The 12,835-nt window shown below is 37.6% G+C and overlaps 1 long non-coding RNA gene and 2 pseudogenes across 2 annotated transcripts; 1 reads left to right on the forward strand and 2 right to left on the reverse strand.

Moving 5' to 3' along the window:
* On the reverse strand, nt 1,041–2,626 carry LOC109837653 (annotated as a pseudogene).
* Nucleotides 4,139–10,068, forward strand: LOC109838868 (annotated as a pseudogene).
* On the reverse strand, nt 10,266–12,016 carry LOC109837654. Of its 2 annotated transcripts, none has more exons than XR_002246375.1 (5): nt 11,918–12,016; nt 11,236–11,674; nt 11,003–11,141; nt 10,809–10,891; nt 10,266–10,425 (listed from the first exon to the last, which is right to left on the reverse strand). It is a non-coding gene; the product is annotated as an uncharacterized LOC109837654 (long non-coding RNA). The 2 variants fall into 2 exon arrangements; XR_002246374.1 differs by having other exon boundaries at nt 10,266–10,437.

The following is a 12,835-nucleotide window of genomic DNA, read 5'->3' on the forward strand; positions in this document are numbered from 1 at the left end:
AAAGAGTAAATTGGAGAGAAGATGGAAAAACGAAAGTTTTTTATAAGTGTGCACCAATTTTCTAAGATTTGAAATTGAAAATAATTTCATTCATGACTCACCTTTTGTCACATTCTTTATCTTGATTTATTTGCTTAAAACTGAACTTGTGAATTTCCCAGTATTGGGGTTCTAGATTTCAAAGATTAACTCTGAGTCATGAATGCTCATGATAATTAAATATAAAAGAATTTTATAAAATCATGCAACTCTATAATATATACATTAACAACCTGAAGCCGACATTATCTTTTCATGTAACACCCACTGGAAAGATCCTGCTAACATATGCTATTGTCAAGTTTTAGACATTATTTAAATCTATCATTTCTTTGAGCCTCATGCCTAAGGAATTGGTCCATCTTGTTTCTAACCTGATTCTAGTTTTGATTACTATGCCATCTAATTTCAGTTCCAGTGCTACTACAATAAAGTTCTTTTAAGTTATGTGAAAAGCTAAAGTTATTTTTCTTTTAAGTGTTTCATAAAGGATGAGATAGAAGATTATAAGTAGCAGTTAATGTGCTTGTAATCATCTCAGATGTTAGCCGCATTGAAATCGAATACACAACAAAAACAAATTTCCTTGATTGTTTGTTTATATACATTCTGGCAACAAATCAATATATAACAAAGAACAAATCTATTTTGACCCTGTACACTGTACACAAGTTTCCGAAGATCATAATATCAGTTATTACATTTGTTTATCAGCATTCCTTTCTCTTCTTTCCTTTGAAAGTACTTCAGCGAAACGAGCAAGCGCTTCTTCATTAGTTCCTTCGCCATTGACGGGCTCATACCGTCCTGTCTCCAAGTTCAATCTAGATATCGACTTCTTCAACAGGTCTTTGCCAATTTGAACCAGATTTTGTAGATTCTCCTTTGTCGATACATCGACCGACGACGCGCTTCCAGTTAGTGTATCGTCATGTATCATAGCAAACATTTTGGTTCCATCAAAACACATATCGAAGGACGCTTCCAGTTAGTGTATCGTCATGTATCATAGCAAACATTTTGGTTCCATCAAAACACATATCGAAGGACACATCAACTAGGGTTAAATTGGGATAGGCCCTCTGAACTATTTATCAAATTGAACTAACCACTCCTGTAGTTATAATGTTGCAGACAAAACCCCCGAGTGTAAGTTTCTTGACTCTTTTCCGGGGTTCTACCTGCAACAAGAGATTATCACTCACGGGTTCTGTTTGCAACAATTAATAGAACCCACAATAGAACTGTAGGGCTCCATCGCAATTAACCTATCGACGTATTGGTTATTTTTACCTGTATGCGAAGATAGTTCTTCTGAGAGTGGAGTGCTTGAATAACAGTGGATGCGTGGATATCGACCAAGTTAGAGCTTGCTTGACTGAATATGTCGATGATTGGGGATGCGCCTTTGTTGTGTATCCACTGGAGGACTCCCCATTTGGCAGAATCTTTGGCGCTGATTCTGTGTGTTATTTTCGTTGATCCAATGCCGAGAGAGATTACAAGCAATTTGCGGAAACCCATGGACTTGACAGGGGAAAAGCCTAGTTTCTCCTTGAGAATTTCCTTTGTGGCGATGTTTATCGCTTCTGAAGTCTGCATCTCACAAAATATATACAAGAAGTTAGAAATCTACACCGCAGTCATAAGTCACAATAGAGAGTGTATAGAGTTTGCGTTCTATGTTCTAGCACGGGTTATTCCACACAATAGTGCCTTTTTTTTAACTTTAAAACTTTGAATTTGAAAAAATTACCGGATTATTTGCAGCAACACCGCCAGTGCCTTTTTTTTAACTTTAAAACTTTGAATTTGAAAAAATTACCGGATTATTTGCAGCAACACCGCCATCAATAAGATTAAAGCTCCTGCATCACCCTTTGGAATCTTTGATTTCAAATTGATGAGAAGGTAGATAGGTTGGAGCTGCTGAAGTACAAATGCAAACGTCGGATAGCAAAGCATCCTTCAAAGGTTCAGATTTTGCCTTCAATAATCATGTTTCAAATGTCAGATAAATAGACGATGCAAACATGAAAATGTCTAAATTAAGTTGGAAATCAATATATTCGTCGATGAATACATACATCGGCGGTGGAGAATATCACGGGCTGAAGGAGCTTTATGTCGAATGTGGGGATGACTATGTTGGTCAGTGTTTGGTGTAGCCGTACGCCACCGAGCAGCTCCCTCACTTTGGAATGCAAGTATTCTCCATCGTATTTGGTCCCTTTGACTGCACCGAGCCAACCCATCGCGGAACTTAGGAGCCCGCTGCTGTGAGAAATAGGGGCAGGGAAAAAAATTAGAAAATACCTCAAATGTCAGGTTTAATTCCAGTCGGCGTCTGTCTGGACAAATTAACCTCACGGTTTGATTTTCAAGAGGGCTATGAGCAAACTCACCTTTTCTGGGGGAAGATCTTAGGGCAATTCTCTAAATAGAACTGACTAATCTCGTGCGCTTTGAAGAGAGGACGATCATCCTTGTTGGGGGCGGTAAGCATCGCGGCCACGAGGCCGCCGGTGCTTGTTCCGACGATGACATCAAAGTAATCAGCGAGCCTCGTATCAGGCCCATCAAGCTCCTGCAACATACAAACACAATATTTACTAGAAAAGAAATCGTAGTTAAATTTAGACATACAACAAATATTAATTTGTAACATGATGTGAAAAGAGAGGATACTTACTTGGAGTTTTGATTCGAGAAAGGCGAGGATGACCGCGGGTATTATGCCCCTAACCCCTCCGCCGTCGATGCTTAGAACTGTGATCAAGCCGCTCATTGATTTGATTGCTGAACAAAGCAGGGGAGTGAGAGTTGTTTTCTTGTTTACGAGTGGGAATGGGAACGAAGCAGGAATTGAGAGTTGTTTTCTTGCTTGCGAGTGAGAATGGAAACGTAAGAAATGGGAGTGTTGTTCTTCTTCTTCTATAGCTGTGATGTTGTTTTAAAAGAGAGCTGGGAATAGGAGATAGACGTTGGTGATACTTGATGACTTCAGATCCGATGGGTCAGAAGAGGAAGGAAGCAATCATGAGCTGAATTACCCAATTAGGAAGTTTGTTATCAAAAACGAGCTTTGGCCTTTGCTAAAATGAGGATGCGTATGATTATTCAAGGATAAATGTAGATCTCAAAATCATCATAATTAATTCAGTTGTTAACTGAAATTTTAGTTAGAAGGCAAGCCGACTTGCTGAAGGATTAGGAAAATGAACCTTCCTTATTTGGAAACAGGGGGTACAAATGGAAAGAAATAAACGGTCATATGATTTTGCATCGTTTCTTCCATTTTTAGCGAAATCTGAAATTTGGGTCCAAGGTGTAATAACTCCTAAATTGGAAAAACCCGACTTCTCTCAGTGACACAACATATCTGAAGTCATCATGTTTCCAAATTCAAAAGGATAAAAAAACATAACTGGCACCTTGGACCCAAACATATCTGAAGTCATCATGTTTTTTTATCCTTTTGAATTTGGAAACATGATGACTTCAGATATGCTGTGTCACTGAGAGAAGTCGGGTTTTTCCAATTTGAGAGTTATTACACCTTGGACCCAAATTTCAGATTTCGCTAAAAATGGAAGAAACGATGCAAAATCATATGACCATTTATTTCTTTCCATTTGTACCCCCTGTTTCCAAATAAGGAAGGTCCATTTTCCTAATCCTTCAGCAAGTTGGCTTGCCTTCTAACTAAAATTTCAGTTAACAACTGGATTAATTATGATGATTTTGAGATCTACATTTATCCTTGAATAATCATACGCATCCTCATTTTAGCAAAGGCCAAAGCTCGTTTTTTATAACAAACTTCCTAATTGGGTAATTCAGCTCATGATTGCTTCCTTCCTCTTCTGACCCATCGGATCTGAAGTCATCAAGTATCACCAACGTCTATCTCCCATTCCCAGCTCTCTTTTAAAACAACATCACAGCTACAGAAGAAGAAGAACAACACTCCCATTTCTTACGTTTCCATTCTCACTCGCAAGCAAGAAAACAACTCTCAATTCCTGCTTTGTTCCCATTCCCACTCGTAAACAAGAAAACAACTCTCACTCCCCTGCTTTGTTCAGCAATCAAATCAATGAGCGGCTTGATCACAGTTCTGAGCATCGACGGCGGAGGGGTTAGGGGCATAATACCCGCGGTCATCCTCGCCTTTCTCGAATCAAAACTCCAAGTAAGTATCCTCTCTTTTCACATCATGTTACAAATTAATATTTGCTGCATGTCTAAATTTAACTACGATTTCTTTTCTAGTAAATATTGTGTTTGTATGTTGCAGGAGCTTGATGGGCCTGATGCGAGGCTCGCTGATTACTTTGATGTCATCGCCGGAACAAGCATCGGCGGCCTCGTGACCGCGATGCTTACCACCCCCAACAGGGATGATCGTCCTCTCTTCAAAGCGCACGAGATTAGTCAGTTCTATTTAGAGAATTGCCCTAAGATCTTGGATGATCGTCCTCTCTTCAAAGCGCACGAGATTAGTCAGTTCTATTTAGAGAATTGCCCTAAGATCTTCCCCCAGAAAAGGTGAGTTTGCTCATAGCCCTCTTGAAAATCAAACCATCAAACCGTGAGGTTAATTTGTCCAAACAGACGCCGGCTGGAATTAAACCTGACATTTGAGGCCTTTTCTAAATTTTTTTCCCTGCCCCCATTTCTCACAGCAGCGGGCTCCTAAGTTCCGCGATGGGTTGGCTCGGTGTAGTCAAAGGGCCTAAATACGATGGAGAATACTTGCATTCCAAAGTGAGGGAGCTGCTCGGTGGCGTACGGCTGCACCAAACACTGACCAACGTAGTCATCCCCACATTCGACATAAAGCTCCTTCAGCCCGTGATATTCTCCACCGCCGATGTATGTATTCATCGACGAATATATTGATTTCCAACTTAATTTAGACATTTTCATGTTTGCATCGTCTATTTATCCGACATTTGAAACATGATTATTGAAGGCAAAATCTGAACCTTTGAAGGATGCTTTGCTATCTGACGCCTGCATTAGTACTTCAGCAGCTCCAACCTATCTACCTTCTCATCAATTTGAAATCAAAGATTCCAAAGGGTGATGCAGGAGCTTTAATCTTATTGATGGCGGTGTTGCTGCAAATAATCCGGTAATTTTTTCAAATTCAAAGTTTTAAAGTTAAAAAAAAGGCACTTGGCGGTGTTGCTGCAAATAATCCGGTAATTTTTTCAAATTCAAAGTTTTAAAGTTAAAAAAAAGGCACTGTTGTGTGGAATAACCCGTGCTAGAACACAGAACGCAAACTCTATACACCCTCTGTTGTGACTTATGACTGCGGTGTAGATTTCTAACATCTTGTATATATTTTGTGAGATGCAGACTTTAGAAGCGATAAACATCGCCACAAAGGAAATTCTCAAGGAGAAACCAGACTTTTCCCCCGTCAAGCCCATGGGTTTCCGCAAATTGCTTGTAATCTCTCTTGGCACTGGATCAGCGAAAATAACACACAGAATCAGCGCCAAAGATTCTGCTAAATAGGGAGTCCTCCAGTGGATACACAACAAAGGCGCATCCCCAATCATCGACATATTCAGTCAAGCAAGCTCTAACTTGGTCGATATCCACGCATCCACTGTTATTCAAGCACTCCACTCTCAGAAGAACTATCTTCGCATACAGGTAAAAATAAAGCACTCCACTCTCAGAAGAACTATCTTCGCATACAGGTAAAAATAATCAATACGTCGATAGGTTAATTGCGATGGAGCCCTATAGTTCTATTGTGGGTTCTATTAATTGTTGCAAACAGAACCCGTGAGTGATAATCTCTTGTTGCAGGTAGAGCCCCGGAAAAGAGTCAAGAAACTTACACTCGGGGATTATGTCTGCAACATTATAACTATAGGAGTGGTTAGTTCAATTTGATAAATAGTTCAGAGGGCCTATCCCAATTTAACCCTAGTTGATGTGTCCTTCGATATGTGTTTTGATGGAACCAAAATGTTTGCTATGATACAGGACGATACACTAACTGGAAGCGCATCGTCGGTCGATGTATCGACAAAGGAGAATCTATAAAATCTGGTTCAAATTGGCAAAGACCTGCTGAAAAAGCCGGTATCTAGATTGAACTTCGAGACAGGACAGTATGAGCCCGTCGATGGCGAAGGAACTAATGAAGAAGCGCCTGCTCGTTTCGCTGAAGCACTTTCAAGGGAAAGAAGAGAAAGGAATGCTGATAAACAAATGTAATAACTGATATTATGATCTTCGGAAACTTGTGTACAATGTACAGGGTCAAAATAGATTTGTTCTTTGTTATATATTGATTTGTTGCCAGAATGTATATAAACAAACAATCAAGGAAATTTGTTTTTGTTGTGTATTCGATTCAATGCGACTAACATCTGAGATGATTACAAGCACATTAACTGCTACTTATAATCTTCTGTCTCATCCTTTATGAAACAGTTAAAAGAAAAATAACTTTAGCTTTTCACATAACTTAAAAGAACTTTATTGTAGTAGCACTGGAACTGAAATTAGATGGCATGGTAATCAAAACTAGAATCAGGTTAGAAACAAGATGGACCAATTCCTTAGGCATGAGGCTCAAAGAAATGAACAATCTACCGCATTCTTCTACAACATAAATATATTCAGCTTCTTAATAAACAATTTTTTATGCAGATGTTTGTGTTATGGTCTCATGTACTGAGCCACAGTAGAACTATAAAAATTATGGAATTTTGAAGCAAATTGACCTACCATGCGATGAAGAATGGTTAAATGTAATTGTACATTCTGTGGAGAATATCTGGACTGGAGCAGTCTCACTTGCAACGAAAAGATAACGAGTTCTATTGATTTATTAGATTGGTACTAATTGGTTAGCTTAAATGAAGACCCTTCAATTTACTTGTAGGTTGTTAGGATAACTGAGATGTGATTTAATTTGTTTAGATAAGATTAATAAGTAGTTGGTTATGGATTTAAGTTAGTAGTTACAAATGATGATTCTAAAGTGTCTCAGAATCAAGTTGATGAACGCAACTATTATTTATTCATTACCTAAGCTTGAGAATTTAAATTTTCCTGACATCCTTTCTTTGATAGTGTTATCTAACAGCATGTATTCCTGCAGTTTTTTTTTTTTTAAATCACTAGTTACTCATGCTGTATTTAAGGTGTCAAATGGACAAAAAATGGCAAACGAGGAAATTTTCCATTTCCAATCTATCTAGATATCAAAAGGTGTGAAAGCATTAAATCCAAGGTTGTAAATCATTTTGCTAACTTGAATCAAAGTTGCAAAAAAAAAAAACTTGCCACCAACACAAGTATAGGATTTTAAAAAATATCACCTTGCATGTAGCAATAGCTGGGACCAATTCCCGGTCAGTAAAGCAGTATTATTCAGTTCCATCTTCAATAAAGGTTCCTACAAAATGCCATTGAAAGATTACATTGGTAACACAAACACTAACATATATTGCCGAGAACATGGCTATGGACTCAGGACACGACATATTAATTTGAGCTTAAAAAGCAGGTCATAGTGAAATGTACACGTGGGTAATAACAAGATATATGTATGTTTATGTAACACGATGAAAATGCCAAGTGATGGTCAACAATAAAATTGTTAGAAAAAAATGAAAGGATTACTCGGAATTGTCAACAAATTCAAGTAACACTAATTTGTCTTCAGGGCTAAGCATTTTGAATGAGTTTGGACAACATAAGAACTCCACGAAGGGACATAAAGCAATTTGGACACTTCTTTCTTTAACTATTACTTATTAATTAATTAGGTAAATAGATTACAACCTAAACAAATTTAGACGTTTTTAACTAATAGACAAATTTTGATCTCATGAACCTAATTACAGAAATAATAGACTTTTGTGTCTTAAAGCAAAAAAAAATCAGTTTAGCTTGGACACGGCTACATGTCCCTGGAAGTACATGATTTATAGCCTAAAACACTAATAAGCAAAATAAAGTAGGCTATTATGTAGGATCACATACATCAAAATAAATGTGTAACTATATCAAGTGAGACTTGCATAAACAGGTAAAAGCCTTCAAGTTTTGTTTAATTTTTCTAACAAGTTATATGTTACTTCATTTTGCTGTTAGTTTAAGTAGTACAAGCCCAAATAAAGTTAGGAAAGAATGTGCATTGCTAAACCAAAAGGACAAAAACAGCCAGCTAATAATTTTTGAGAGATTCGGAAATAAAAAAGTTTATGATATACATTTTGAGGAAAAGGATAGACAGAAAAGGTAATTGAACTAATCCACGGATAAAGCAACCTACATCATCCCTGAGATTCTCCGAATCACATACATTCATTTTGATAAAACCAGGATCCTTCCTGCAATAAATACACCAGTGCCAAACAGCTCGCCATGAGTAAGGCAATTGCAAGTTGAATTATAAAATCTGAAGCTAGTCTAGGTTACCCAAGAATTTTTCTACAACAGAATATCATAAACTAAACTACAGAGTCTACAGTTATGAAAAATAGGGTTCGCCTACTATCCATCAAACTGCTTTAGGCTTCATGGCTCATAATGAAAAGAGCCCTGCTATTTGGCTCGCGGTCCAAATAGCTTTTTTGTAATGAAAAGCAGTCACACACGGTTATTTAAACACGTACTTGTTGCAAACAGAACCCGTGAGTGATAATCTCTTGTTGCAGGTAGAGCCCCGGAAAAGAGTCAATAAACTTACACTCGGGGGTTCTGTCTGCAACATTATAACTACAGGAGTTGTTAGTTCAATTTGATAAATAGTTCAGAGGGCCTATCCCAATTTAACCCTAGTTGATGTGTCCTTCGATATGTGTTTTGATGGAACCAAAATGTTTGCTATGATACATGACGATACACTAACTGGAAGTGCATCGTCGGTCGATGTATCGACAAAGGAGAATCTACAAAACCTTGTTCAAATTGGCAAAGACCTGCTGAAGAAGCCGGTATCTAGATTGAACTTGGAGACAGGACGGTATGAGCCCGTCGATGGCGAAGGAACTAATGAAGAAGCGCTTGCTCGTTTCGCTGAAGTACTTTCAAGGGAAAGAAGAAAAAGGAATGCTGATAAACAAATGTAATAACTGATATTATGATCTTCGGAAACTTGTGTACAGGGTCAAAATACCTTTATTCTTTGTTATATATTGATTTGTTGCCAGAATGTATATAAACAAATAATCAAGGAAATTTGTTTTTGTTGTGTATTCGATTTGAATGCGGCTAACATCTTAGATGATTACAAGCACATTAACTGCTACTTATAATCTTCTGTCTCATCCTTTATGAAACACTTAAGGACATTGAAACTCCCTATGAAAAAACTTAAAAGAAAAATAACTATAACTTTTCACATAAGTTAAAAGAACTTTATTGTAGTAGCACTGGAATTGAAATTCGATGGCATAGCAACCAAAGCCAGAATGAGCTTAGAAACAAGATGGACCAATTCCTTAGGCATGAAAGAAATGACAGATAAATAATCTCTACAACTTGACAATATCGTAAGTTAGCAGGATCTTTCCAGCGGGTGTTATGTGAAAAGATAATGTTGGCTTCAAGTTGTTGATGTATAAATTATGGAATTGCATGACTTTATAAAAGTTGTTTATATTTAATTATCATGAGTATTCGCGACTCTGAGTTAATCTTTGAAATCTAGAACCCAGTACTGGGAAATTCACAAGTTTAGTTTAAGTAAATACTGGGAAATTCACAAGTTTAGTTTTAAGTAAATAAATCAAGATATATAAGGTAACAAAAGGTGAGTCATGAATGAAATTATTTTCAAATCTTACAAAATTGGTGCACACATATAAAACCTTGTGTTTTCCATTTTCTCTCCAATCTACTCTTTATTGTCTTGTTCTTTTATTACAACGTCAAAGCCACAATATAAGGCATCAGTTTCAAATATATATCTAACGTTGTGTTAGAAAAAGCTGGTGAACAAACTACAAAGACATATAAAACATGCAAACAAGGAATTGAAAATAGTACCTATATCACTGCTGCAGATCAACTTTCCCCTGTACCTGTAGAGCTAGCTTTCGACCGTCTTGTATGTTACATCACTAGGCCTACAATCATTCTCCTTCATGTAGCCAATAACATCATTTGCCTCTCCGAACATAATAACAGACTGTTTGCCTGCTAGCAGCTTCAATTACATAATAACAAAGACCTAATAATATATCAACTAATATACATCCCACAAAAATATCAACAACAACAATAAAACATCTAACCTTTTTGCCTATCTCTAGTATTTAGTCACTAGCTCAGTTTCAAGACTGAAAATGTGCAATGGAAAGAACTCCCATGCACCATCCACTTTGGTAGTCTAAGCATCTACATTGACCCCTGGAGCTTAGAAGACCCAATTATAAATTTGTTTTTGTCTATAATAAGCACTAGGCTTGCAAGATGCTCAATATAAAATTAGTACACAAAAACTAATTGGGAAAGATTTTAATATTTCACGTTCATGGCATCTTTAGGAGTATGAAAAAGGCTCAAGCATGACCAAAATTGGTGGTGGACAATCAACTTGTATGGTTTGGCTAAACTTTGGAACTTTTTTTGTAAGGAAATACTGGATAAATTTACAGGTTTCAGATACTTGTCTATAAAGTAAGCAGACATTTTGCTCAATTTTAGGAATGCAACTGGATACACAGAATATGATACGGATTCTAAAAGGATTTCAGAAAAAAGGCAGATTTTAAACATACCTACTGCACCTATAAAACATAGCGAGTCCAACAGTTGCCAATAAAACCCCAAACCAAGCAAGAAGTCCAAACCCAGCCGTCAACTTCGGAAAATAAGATGTTGAACAAAAACAAAGAGATGATAGGCAAATTACAAGTATTAATTAAACAATGTTTAATGTTTCAAAAAAGACAAATATGGAATGGCTACATACCTGTGAGCACAGAATGTACGTAGGTAACAAGCAGTGAAATAATTACACACCACAATGCAGGTGCAAGTCCTAATTTTGATAGTCTACCAAGCGGGCTATTTCCATCACAACGTCTGTCAAACAACCTTCTAGCGTTGCCCTGAAAATAAGAATACTTCTTAACCATGATGAGGTAATTTCTTTTCTTTTTACAGGAAGCTTAGAATATAAAATGGAGATGTTGGAGACTTTACAGGCATAAATATATGATATAGATGTTCCAATGGTTGTTATGGTCGCCAAGTGTGGAATATCTCCTTCGACGCTCAGATGAATATAATTCAAATTTCTTTTAAACTTTCAATATGTTAACCTGACGGAAAATTCTCATGCTCCCATCGGTAAACAACCGAAAACTATGTGCTTCTGCAAGTCTTATACATTGAAAATGTTTGAAAGGCTTTCTTAATAGTAGCAAAAGATAAATATTTGCACATCCAGAAAACCATAGCAGAAAGAAAATGAAAGTATCATCAGAATGAAATACTGGCGGAACCCTACGGAAAGATAAATAAACTACCAGTGCAAAGGGCTTCTGCCATCGTTATCAGGGGTATCTGGGTCAGCATTCCATTTTGCAACAATATGGTAAAGGAATGTTGTTTCTCCATACCGAGCTGCAACATGGGAGGTCTGAAATAATGTGGAGCTTAATTAAAAAGGAATCTCAAAGTCATAATAACATCTTGTCCAATGAGAAAGAAACATAAGCATCAAAAGTAAATGAAGCCATAACAAGGCATTGCTAATTTACCAGTTACTTCTATTGATTTATTTCCAGTGTTTAAGAAGAGAGAAGTATTAGTACAGATTTCATGATTGAATTCTTTTGTGCTGAAAGAAACTGTATTCATAATTCAGGAGGATTACCCTTACCTCAAAAATTGTTGAAATGAATGGAGCAAGCCCACACGACTATCATGTGAAAGTGCAAGCAAACATAAATCAACAGACATTGGAGATACAGATACTCGACCGCCCTCCCCCCCCCCCCGCACAAAGAAGGGAAAATTACTTCTCTTCCAGTCAATCTGATCTTTACAGCGGAGGGCAGACTCCGGTGATCTCCGAGAAAGGGCGAAATCTACCTCTCACATCCTGTAATTTCAAATGAATATCAAACAAGAACAAATTCAAGATCAATAGATCGTTGAAATTAATTCAAATTAATAAGAAAAACAAGTTTAAAACTTAGAGGTTAGCTATATAACAAGACGAGAAGAGGACGGGAGCGGCGGCGCTGGTTTTGGGCGACGAGAGAGGGAGGGAGGCGCGGAGAGGCTCCACGACGACAACGGAGGAGGAGGGGCTGGTTGGGAGAGAGAGGGGAGGGAGGGGGTCGGGGCGCTGTTTCGGCGGCGAGAGAGGGAGGGAGGCGGCGAGAGGAGGAGGCGGCGGCGGTTTTGACAGAGGGGAGGAGATCGAAAAAAATTTTGTGGGGCGGGGGGGTTAAATTTTTGGGGGCTGGGCGGGCTCCTCTGAAATTTTTTATTTTTTTTTTTGAAAAACTGGAAAGTAGCCCCAACGGTTCCATCTGCTCATATTTGCACAAGTGATATTAGAAGTGGGTGAGTTTTAAAAATAAATGAGGATAAAACTTTGGATATATAGAAGAAAAAAATTCAATTACAGTTTGCAATAACATGATATTAGAAATAAACCAAATAGTTACTTAGGGGCTGTTTGGTTCGCTATTATAAGGGGTGGAAAACTCAGAAAACCCCTCCACGTCAGATATTTAGCCCTCCACGTCAGCTTTTTTTTGTTTCCGTCCATTTCTTTGTGCCGCTTTGG

Source organism: Asparagus officinalis, chromosome 4 (assembly GCF_001876935.1).
Source record: "Asparagus officinalis chromosome 4, Aspof.V1, whole genome shotgun sequence".
Lineage (NCBI taxonomy): Eukaryota > Viridiplantae > Streptophyta > Magnoliopsida > Asparagales > Asparagaceae > Asparagus > Asparagus officinalis.